Source organism: Danio rerio, chromosome 15, assembly GCF_052040795.2.
Source record: "Danio rerio strain M-AB ecotype USA chromosome 15, GRCz13ab, whole genome shotgun sequence".
In the NCBI taxonomy this organism is placed as follows: domain Eukaryota; kingdom Metazoa; phylum Chordata; class Actinopteri; order Cypriniformes; family Danionidae; genus Danio; species Danio rerio.
This window is the reverse complement of record NC_141035.1, coordinates 49729304-49740000: the sequence shown is the minus strand read 5'-3', so window position 1 is coordinate 49740000 and position 10697 is coordinate 49729304. Positions and strand designations below refer to the sequence as shown.

The following is a 10697-nucleotide window of genomic DNA, read 5'->3' as shown; positions in this document are numbered from 1 at the left end:
CTTTAATCTCACCATTTTCATAATTCAATTGCTATGTCATATAGTTTAAAATATTTAAATGTGTGTTCTGAAGGTTGGAACGACGGGAGTGTTAATAATTAATGACGGAAAGAATTTTGAGTTTGAGTGAACAATCCCTTATGAAAACTGGGGGGGCACAAACTCTTTCTGAGGGGGCAATGCCACCATTTGCCCCCCCCGTAGCGCCGGGCCTGCTGACAACACAGTTACTAATATTTTACATCTGCCACTATGATGATGCACAAGCGTCTGTAGCTCCGCCCTCTTCTGAAAAGAGCACAATCTCATTTGCATTTAAAGCGACAGTCACCAAAACACCACAATTACGATCAAAGCCTAAAAGGGTCAGCTTCAGAGGGCTAGAAAACATTATTGGGGTGCTATTTTCAGCTTAAACTTAACACACACACAACTCTAGAGACAGCAGGGACTTATTTCACATCTTGCATAAGCTGTACAGCAAATTACCATACGATTTTAAGTTGAGTCAACTTTATTTATTTATTTTTTGGCAAAAAATATATCACATTTATTGTGTTATTATAATACTACATCCTCATTCATTCCTTTTCAGTCTAATTTTCAGTCTTAGGAGGGAGACTTCCCTCTCTCCAGACGGGGGGATCCCAAGGCGTTCCCAGGCCAGCCGAGAGACATAAGCTGCGTCCCAAATCGCATACTTATGCACTATTCTACGCCATTTTGAAGTATAAATAGTGTAAGTAGTGCGTTCACACTGAAAACTCTAAAAAAATTAAGTGCACTTTAATTACCCGGATGATGCACTCATTCAGCCGGTAAAGTGAAGTGTGTGATGATGGACACTTCACGCACTCAACGACCGCAGGTTTGCTTATGTAGCGGAAGGGGCGGAGCTATCGGACGCACATGTTGGATAACTTTATTTATTTTGGATGGTGAAAGCAAAATTCTCCTACGAGAGTGATTATAGCGCCTCCCGATGGTAAATGCGGCAATAATCACGGCAGGTATTATAATTCGGTTGTTTATTTCAGTGATTTGGCGACCGTCAAACGTCATCAGGGAAACAGTTTGAATTTCCGCTTAGTAAAAAAACATTTGTGTGCCAATTGTGACAACACTACATACATGTACTATCCTGTTGAGTGTGTAAGTGCATAAGTACATAGTGCATGAGTGCATAGTGTATAGTGTGCCATTTGGGACGCAGCTATAGTTTCTCCAGCGTGTCCTGGGTCTTCCCCGAGGCCTCCTCCCGGTGGAACATGCCTGGAACACCCCCCTAGGTAGGCGTTTAGGAGGCATCCAAAACAGATGCCCGAGCCAACTCAGCTGACTTCTCTGGATGTGGAGGAGTAGCGGCTCCACTCCGAGCTCCTCCCGGGTGTCAGAGCTCCTCACCCTGTCTATAAGAGTGCGCCCTGTCACCCTGTGAAGGAAACTCATTTCGGCCGATTGCATCTGAGATTTTGTCCATTCGGTCATGACCCAAAGCTCATGAGCATAGGTGAGAGTTGGAACAAAGATTGACCAGTAAATTGAGAGCTTTGCCTTTCGGCTCAGCTCCTTCTTTACCACAAGTGATCGGTACTTCAACCGCATTACTGCTGCTGCTGCACCAATCCGCCTGTCAATCTCACGCTTCATCCTTCACTCACTCATGAACAAAACACCACATCGTTTTCCATTATTGAACAATTATTAATTATTTTGTTTAATTATTAGTGGCTAATAATATTTACGTACCAGTTAAAAGTGTTTTGTTTTAGTGTTTTGTTTAAGGATTTGGCGATGTAACCTAATATGATACTAACTGAACAATTTACCCTGATTTAGATTGTTGAACGATTATTTATTTTTAAATTTAAGAAATTATGTAATTATTAACCTCATATTTATCTATTAAAAGTAATATCTTTTAAATTTTTTTCCTACAATTTTAGGTTATTTAATTTATTTTTTCAGTCTGGAGTGTTTCCCCCGAGTGTGAAGAGCTGCAGAGGTTTTCATCAGTGTGTGAATGTTCTGAGTCTGATCTCTTCAGGTTGTGAAAGATCTTCAGAGGAATTGCTTTCTGTCGGCTGTAAAGGCCATTTAGAGTCAGTTCTGGAGATGGAAATCAATCCTCAGCTCAAATAGCCACTCAGTGTTTGCTTCTGCTTGTGTTTTTCTGCTGTCTTCTGAACTGACATGTGAATCTCCATCAGCTCAGATCAGTGATTGTCTTCTGTCTGGATAATCTATCGCATATTATCAATACTACATAAACAGTAGAAGTCAAAAATATTTGCCTCCTGTGAATTTTTTTTATTTCTTTGTATACATATATATATATATATATATATATATATATATATATATATATATATATATATATATATATATATATATATATGTATATATATATATATATATATGTATACAAAGAAATAAAAAAAAATTCACAGGAGGCAAATATTTTCTAAATGATGTTGAACAGATTCAGGAATTTTTCACAGCATTTTCTATTATATTTTTTCATCTGGAGAAAGTCTTATTTTTAATTTTTTTTTTCATCTAGAATAAAAGCTGTAAATTATGTTTAATAATTTTTAAACCAATTTCAGGGTCAATATTATTAGCCCCCTTAAGCAATATTAGTTTTGGACTGTCTCCAGAACAAACCACTGTTATACAATGACTTGCCTAATTACTCTTACTTTACCCTAATTACCCTAGTGAAGCCTTTAAATGTCACTTTAAGCTGAATACTAGTGTCTTGAAGAATATCTAGTCAAATATTATGAGCTGTCATCATGGCAAAGAGAACTGATCAATTGGTACTGGGCCGCACAATAAATCATTAATTATTTCCATTTTATTTAATATCTGAGTCTGAACAATCTTTTATTTTGAATAAGTAAAAAAAAAATATTCTCTCTGTTAAAGCCCGATCACTTGAGTGCCCAAATTTAGCCCACAAGCAGCAAAATGAGTAAGAAACAGACGTCTTCGGAAAGTTTCTTTGTGAAGGGGAAAAGGCTCAGAGAAAGATCCAAGAACTCCCAAGGAATAGATCCACAACCCATTTGTCTACAAATCAGGTGAATCCAGCATGTCGGTGCAAGAAGATTAACTGATGGAGATCCAACATGAGGGCGCCCTTTTAGGGGTCGTTCGCATAGTTAGCGCAAGTTCGGACAAGCAGCGTGACGTGCTCGCGCCTTCCAGACCAGACGCACTAAGTTGAATGAATCAGCACCTCAATGTCCGAGGCCATGGTGCTCCACCGGACAAAGGTGGTTTGCCATTTCCAGGTTGGAGGAAAGTTCTTACCCCAGGTGGAGGAGTTCCAGTATCTTAGGGTTTTGTTCACTAGTGAGGGAAGGATGGAGCGTGAGATTAACAGGCGGATCGGTGCAGCGGCAGCAGTAATGCGGTCAATGTACCGGTCCGTTGTGGTAAAGAAGGAGCTGAGCCGAAAGGCAAAGCTCTCGATTTACCTCTCAATCTACATTTTTACTCTCACCCATGCTCATGAGCTTTGGGTCATGACTGAAAGGACAAGATCTCGGATACAAACGGCCGAAATGAGTTTCCTTCGCAGGGTGGCAGGTGCACCCTTATAAACAGTGTGTGGAGCTCTGTCAACTGGGAGGAGCTCCGAGTAGAGCCGCTACTCCTCCACATCGAGAGAAGTCAGCTGAGGTGGCTATGGCATCTGTTTCGGATGCCTCCTAAACGCCTACTTAGGGAGGTGTTCCAGGCATGTTCCACCGGGGGGAGGCCTCGGAGAAGACCCAGGACACGCTGGAGGGACTATGTCTCTGGCTGGCCTGGGAACGCCTTGGGAGGAGCTGGAAGAAGTGTCTGGAAGAGGGAAGTCTGGGGTTCTCTCCTAAAACCCGTCCCCGAAAAAAGCGGATGAAAATAATGATGATGATGATGTACTTGCTGAAATATTTCAAAGGATTAAATTGCAATATTTCAAGAGTAATTAATAAAGTGAGCTAAAACCACATTATTTCATTTACCAGAAACAGGTAATTCTTCAACTACGGGCACTTTTATGTCTTTTGATTATATGTCCAAAAATATATGTAATTTTGTTCAAACTCCACTTTCTTTGTCAAACTAACAATAAAACCTACTTAAAAACAAATACTAGCTTTCTATTATATATTTTTTCATATTATTCAACCTCCTTTTAGGTGTCAAAATCATTGTTTTCACCCTGACTCACACCCAGAGTTTTAAATTCAACAATGAAAATAATGTTAAAATATTATTTATCCGGTATCTATTAATGTATCTTAATTAAACACTGGTGAAATAATTTAAAATATTTTATAGTTGTTAAGGTGGGACTATTATCGATAGTATTATTTATACAAAATATAGCTGTCTCAGAGTATCAGTGTCATTTCCAGCACAACACTGTAATGTCGCTTTGAAAAGTGTGTGTGAGAGTTTATTTAGGTGGTTTCTATTAAACTGAATAGTGCCATCTAAGAACATCTTCAAGATGGAGGGAATTTACATTTTTATCAACAACACTTGAAGAAAATCAAGGTAAATATTGTAGGATAAGGAAATACATTTATTCTACGTCATTTCCAAACATGTTGTACCTTCAATGATGTTTTTAAAAACCAAACAAAATGAAGGAAAATAAGAGTGTTTTGTAGACATGAAAGGCTAGTATCAGTTCAAAGCTAATCGCTGAAGCTATCCTCCATTTTTTTACAATAAATTGTTGAAATGTCATTTCCACCACCACACACATTTAAAAAAAGTATTTAAAAAGTTCATATCGCACATTAAAAGTGTATTCAATCTATAAGCTCATGCTCTATTTATTATACAAATATTCAGTTTATTTATTTTCTAATAAGCTCTTAACCAAATTTAAATAGAATTTTCGAGTGTGACAGGTGTACAATTTAGCATACAGCTAATTTATTTTATTGACAAATGTATAATTATTATATATAGTGTGGAAAGATTGGTTAAACTAGATACAAAAATGATCTTAGACAATGTTTGTGTCACAACCAGCAATCGCTTCCCAGAGGATCGCTGGTTCTCACATGAACTCTCAGAACTACATTTCCGCATTTCCCAGGACTACATTTTCATACTTGCACTGCTCCCAAACACGCACGTCTGCTCATTCATATATCCTGATTGCAAGCACCAGCTGAGCCTTGTTCACAGACTGATTTAATTCCATTGATAAGCCACTCATTCACGCTTCCAGTTGGCTGAGTCTTGTTTTTCCTGTGTAACATTACAATGCGTTTCCCTGTCTTGTTTCTCCGTGTTTCGATCCTAGCCTAGTACCCTTGTTATCCTGTTTAGCCGCCTGCCTTTTGACCTTTTGCCTGTTTAACGTTTACGATTCTGGACTGCCTTTATATACCCGTTTGCACCTGATGACCACTGCTTGCCTGACTTTGAATAAACTGCATATTGGATCTTACCTCCTGTTGTCTCCTGTCACTCCACCCCAGTCGTGGTAACAGTTTGACTGCCATCATTTATTTCATATTGAAATAAGCTGTTTATTGAGATGTGCTGGAATTGACATTTGTTCAGGTCATGATGGAGAACGTGTTTCTCTTCTTATCTAAGTCTGTCCTCTTACAGATCTTAAAACTAGACAGATTGTTTAAACTTATGAGGGTTTGTTACGTTAATTTTGAACAACTTTTTTTTACTCAACTTCACAAGTCTAAAAGTGCCCGTTAGGGTTGTAACGGTATGAATTTTTTACGGTATGATAATCGTCTAAAACAATACCACGGTTTGACGGTTTCGCGGTATACGGTATTAAATAGTAATTCTCATAGCAAAGACCCTGAAAAGAATAAGAACACGTTTTCTGACTGAACAAAGGTTTTATTTCAACAAACTTTTGAAAGAACCATTTTAATAGAACTATAGAAGTCTTTTATAAAAATAAACTGAAAAATTTCCCATTTTAATAAATTAAATTAGAAGGAATAAACAAGCAGGGTCTTTTAAGATTAGACAAAAATAAACTTAAACTGTCCTTCCTTATAAGCAGGATAAATGGGAGACCAAAAGTGCAATACCAAGTTTATGGCTGTAAACATGTATTTAAAGCGTTGTTTTTTTCAGTCTAGGTTGTGATGAAGAAATGTAAGCATGTTGAGATTTTCAGGACTTAATCTTGACCGCTGAGGTAAGAGAATGTGTCCAGTTGTACAATAAACAAATAAAAAAATAATAAATAATGTGTCAAAGTCCAAATAAACATGGTGCAAATCCTCAGTAAAAAATAGATATAAATATTTACTATACTATAAATAGTTACATAACGAAACTAGATTCAATATGGAACATCCTTAGGTTTTATGTGCCAGCATGGATATGGTTGTCAGTGGATATGGATTTGGATATGGTTGTCTGCAATGCAGACAAACAGCTGCACCTTCATTTGCGTCTTTTGAAAACAGCAAGAGCAGCAGTTCGTCTTTGCTGTGTCACTGTTTTGTCATGTTTCTGTGCTGCTGTGCATGCAAAAGTACTTAGTATGAGAATTATTTCATGCAAAACTTTTTTTTTTTTTTGCGTTTTATTTAGCCGCGCAGAAATGTATGCCTATCTCTCATTCCGTGTTGTTCAAAAAGCTCAGTGTTGGTCCACAAACAAAAGCGAAACCTATGCTTATTGGTTGTGATATAGCGAGTTTGAACCAATCTGGGCATGGAGGAGGGACAATGCATCAATGTATCATGTCTGGTTTGTCCGGAGACACAGTGACGAGCGTTTCTTTGTCAAATCAGCGTTGCCAAATTTTGATGACGTAACCGCACTGATTCCGGAGCCTCTGAAAGTCCGCGAATGTTATGTGATACAGCACTGGAAAGCTGAGATTCTCTTCTTTATGCCAATCTTTGAATTGTATGAATCAGATCAGCGGATCAAAAGTTATTAAACATTTAAGAGCAATACTTATTTTTAGCCGCGGGCGGCTGTCTCGGTCTTTAAGGGTTAAAATCGTTGATATGCAATTGTTCATGGTATGATAATCGTGCACGTTCAAATCGTGGTAAACCGTCATACCGGTATATTGTTACAACCCTAGTGCCCGTAGATGAAGAATGGCTCATAACATTACATTGATTTCATTATTTTTTTGTGTGCCATCCCACACAAAAAAAAACATTTGGTGTGACCTCTTCTGACCTTGTTAATAATAGAATAATTCTGAGCAATAAAAGTGCTGAGGAGGCAAACGTAACATAAACTAATGTTAAGGAGCAAGCTCATTGGCTGCTGGGGCAACATGTAGTCAATGTCATAGGAGCAGATTAGATAACCTATCAGACTACATGCGCATGGACAGAACTTTGTATCGCTATATTAAATCTGAGTGACATTTGTCTGTGAGGCTTTTCTTCCAGCGCAAATACACCTGAGCTGTTCAATATCAGTATCATCAGCACATTTATCATGAGCGGCGTCTGACCTTTATACCTCACAGTCAGATTTCCTCCTCATTGTTGGTTAAAATCTGCCTCTATACTGCGAGTCTTCAGGGCTGTCAATAATTCAGCTGACCTCTGAAGCCTCTGTTATGATGCAAATGCACCTGAGAGTCTTCAGTCCACTGGAGATCTCGGAGATTTCATTCAGTCTTTGTGTTTCTGGACAAATCTCCCACTACAAGCAGCACTCGCCAGCACAAAAGCTGTTTAACGCTAAACCTGTCGCAATAAAAGCCGAGGCAATTTCACAGCTTCCTCTGGAAATGAGTGTCTGTGCTTTAAAGGCTGTTTCTGCTTTATTTGGATCTGTTACTGAAAGGGAAAGCTATTTTAACAAAGATTTTCAGTATATAATAATGGAAAAAAGTGGTTCTGCTGCTTGGTGAGTATTAATGGATTCAACCCAGGCTCATTAATGACATGTACCCCTGTATACATTTCTAGAGAGTGAGAAATACGGCATAATGTTGTTTTTTTTTGCAGTTTTTGTTTTCGCAAATCCACCAGAGGTCGCCATGAATGCTTTTTCAGATCTCAAATTTTCATTTGTGCCATTTGCACCTGCTGTTCTCACGTAAATCCATCAGAGGCAGCTGTTGACTTACTAATTTACAAATCCCTCACCTACCCCTTCCCTAAACCCAACCAACAGTGTTTTCAAAGCACCGATTGACCCGATCACCCCATCCACAAACCCATTCAAGTCTTTTCAAAAGCAAAGATTGACCTGATCACCCCCTTCCCTAAACCCAACCGATAGTTTTTTCAAAAGTACAGATTGACCGGATCACTGCTTGCCCTAAACCCAACCGATAGTGTTTTCAATCGCACTGACTGACTCACCCACCCACCTTCTTCCCTAAATTCAACCAATAGTTTTCAAAAGCTGTGATTGACCCAATTACCCCCTCCATAAACCCAGCCGATAGTGTTTTCAAAGCACTGATTGACCCGATCACCCCATCCCCAAACCCAACCAAGTGTTTTCAAAAGTCCAAATTGACCCGATCATCCCTTCCCTAAACCCAACCGATAGTTTTTTCAAAAGTCCAGATTGACCCGATCACTGCTTTCCCTAAACCCAACCGATAGTGTTTTCAAAAGCACCGATTGACCCACCCACCTTCCTCCTTCCCTAAATTCAACCAATAGTGTTTTCAAAAGCAGTGATTGACCCAATCACCCCCTTCATAAACCCAACCGATAGTGTTTTCAAAAGCACCAATTGACCTGATTACCCCTTCCCTATACCCGACCGATAGTGTTTTTTAAAGCACAGATTGACCCAATCACTGCCGCCCCTAAACCCAACCAATTGTTTTAAAAAGCACAGATTGACCCAATCCCCCCTTTCCTAAACCCAACCGATAGTGTTTTCAAAGCACAGATTGACCCAATCACTGCCGTCCCTAAACCCAACCCATAGTGTTATGAAAAGCACAGACTGACCCAATCAAGGCAAGTCTTATGTATGTGAGTCTTTTCTATGCATCTTCAATCAATCAATCAATCAATCAAGCCTTTATTTGTCACTACACTTTCGTATAGCGAAAATTGGACCCCCCAGACCATACACAAAACATCACAAACAACTTTTCAGGGGAGACAGATCTTAGGAGGTAGCATTTAGAAACGAAGAAAGATACATTTGGACAGTTAGGCTAAAAAACACCCCCTCAGCTTGCCCTTGATTAGGACAAAGTGAGAAAAGGGAGAAAAACAGCCCTATCTTAGCATAAGCACACCGGCAAGACACAACATAGACAGAGGGGATGGGAACAGGGGTAATGGAAAACAATCCGTTGAGTGCGGGCAGCCAACTGGCCCAGCAGCCATTTCCGGCGCATGTCACAGCCCCGCCCACGCCCCACGTGGGTAAAAGCACACGAAGGCGTTTGAATGGGGATCGGTGGTGAATGTTTATCTGTAGATATGTTTGTGTGTGTGTGTGAGCCTGCATAGTCCAGAGTCCCGCAGGTGTCCTTGACAGGGGCAGGAATTTCAGAGCGTCTGCTTATCTTGCTTATCCCAGGGAGTTGTTTACTTCCAGCCGAGGCCGTCTGGCAGGAGTAAGAGGAGAGCCGAAAAAAAGACAGTAAGATACTTCCACTTTAGGTCAATATCTGCCAATTTCACAGATATTTAATGTCCATCACTCGTCTCCCGATCTGGCCAAAATTTGTTGCAGAGCCGCTAGCTTCACCTCGATGGTTTCCAGTTTGCGGTCAAGGACCATAGTCTGATTCGCGACCCTACCCATCAGTGTTTCAATCAAGCCGGCCAGCCTAGTGGGGTTTTGAGCTGCGCTGACCGCTTTTATCAGTTTCCGATATCCCAGGGCCCCGCATAAGCCCATCAGCAGAAACCCTGTTATCAAAGTTCCGAATAGGTAGATATCTTCAATATCCTCCAGAGACAGAGCAGCTAGACAGAGGACTCTCCACTTCTCCCACCCGTCCATCACATATCCAGCTGCGAGCGTCCCCGCAGGACAGCTGGGTTCCCCGGAGCCCAGCGATCTCGTTGAGAAGATGGTGTCAATTGCATTCAGAGACCAGTTGATCAAATCCATAATTCCTTTTTCGTTTGGAAAGCAGGACAAGGAGAGCCTCAGAGATAGAATAAGACGAGACAAGACGTGCTAGCAAGGAGAGATATGGGACGGAGAGGGAAAAAGAGCGACCGCCTTCGCCGAGAGCCAAAGAAGTTCAGCACCAATTGATCTTAGACCCAAATGTAAAAAATTGACCCTTTAAGGGATGTGATAATAAAGTTTTACCCTTTAGCAGTCACAAGACTGGAATCTCAGGTTTAAGGCGGAACTCATGTCTAGGGCCAGACGGAATCTGCAGATGTTTTTTGCTATTTCTGCTGAGAATTTTGGTAAAAGTCTGCGGATTTCTGCTGAAATATTTTGGGATTATCATAACTAAAACCTTAATATATGAAATAAAAAATAATATCTTTTAACTTTCATTAAATTATTAAAATGCAAATCCAGTAAATTTGCAAATCAAATTTAAATATACAGTATGGCAGGAGCGGTCAGGTGCGGAATAAAACCTTGCGGGAGAAGGTGGGAAGGGGACTAAACAACAGTCCCACACAGACCTCTAGTTGGTAGTGCAAAAAAATACAAAAGCCAGTGCCGATGTCCACACTGTAGGGTTCGTTTTAAAGATCAAATGCAGCCATATG

At 40.0% G+C, this 10697-nt stretch overlaps 1 protein-coding gene and 1 long non-coding RNA gene across 3 annotated transcripts in view; one reads left to right on the top strand and one right to left on the bottom strand.

Annotated features, from left to right (window-relative positions):
- LOC147833790 (uncharacterized) overlaps positions 1–8994 on the top strand; it is an 11340-nt gene extending 2346 nt beyond the window's left edge. Inside the window, exons 2-4 of the long non-coding RNA XR_015510059.1 lie at positions 228–594; positions 3686–5722; positions 7097–8994. This is a non-coding gene — a long non-coding RNA (uncharacterized LOC147833790). The remainder of the gene's footprint in view (positions 1–227; positions 595–3685; positions 5723–7096) is intronic.
- The window catches only part of lrfn1 (leucine rich repeat and fibronectin type III domain containing 1), a gene marked incomplete at its 5' end in the record, with an annotated part of 339663 nt that overhangs the window by 20319 nt on the left and 308647 nt on the right, over positions 1–10697 (bottom strand).